Here is a 643-nt window from a genome sequence, read left to right on the forward strand (position 1 = left end):
AAAAAAAAAAAAAAAAAAAAGGGAAGAAAAAGAGAGACAAACGATTTAAAGGAAAAAAATTTAAGTAAACAAAAATACAAATGCGATGTCAATCGTTAAGGTGGTGCTAGGGGACCGAGGATCGGGAAACACCAAGGTCTCACAGTCCCTGCAGGGCATCTCTGGGGGAGGCGACGGGCAAGGCGCGAGCCCAGGGCTTGGAGGGCACCAAGGTCCAGGGGGATGGCGGGTTCAGCCCCCTCCCTCCGACCCGTGCTGAGGACTTTGCAGGACCCCACTCTCCCAACCTCGGAAGCCCGGGTTCTGCCACTTCCAGCCACGCGTCCTTGGACTGCGAAACTTTCTCCAGCCCAGTTTCCTCTTTTGGGACATGGGGAGGGGGAGGCTGCCAATGCTGGGATGGAGGGCTCGAGAGCAAGGGACTAGGGCCTCGACGAGCTTACAGTCCGGTTAGGCCCTCCCACCGCTGTGCTGTGGCTGCTCGCCGCCCAGGACCCGGCGCCGTCCGGCTCGGCTGCGGGAGCCCTCCCTACGGGCCGTAGTGGCGCGGGTTGTAAAATGAGGACAAAGTCCGCCCGGGTCTAGAGCGCGCGCGCCGCCGCGGCCAATGGGACGTTGACGCTAGGTTGAGTGACGGACGTGA

Source organism: Colobus angolensis, unplaced genomic scaffold (assembly GCF_000951035.1).
Source record: "Colobus angolensis palliatus isolate OR3802 unplaced genomic scaffold, Cang.pa_1.0 Scaffold350, whole genome shotgun sequence".
Classification (NCBI taxonomy): Eukaryota; Metazoa; Chordata; class Mammalia; order Primates; family Cercopithecidae; genus Colobus; species Colobus angolensis.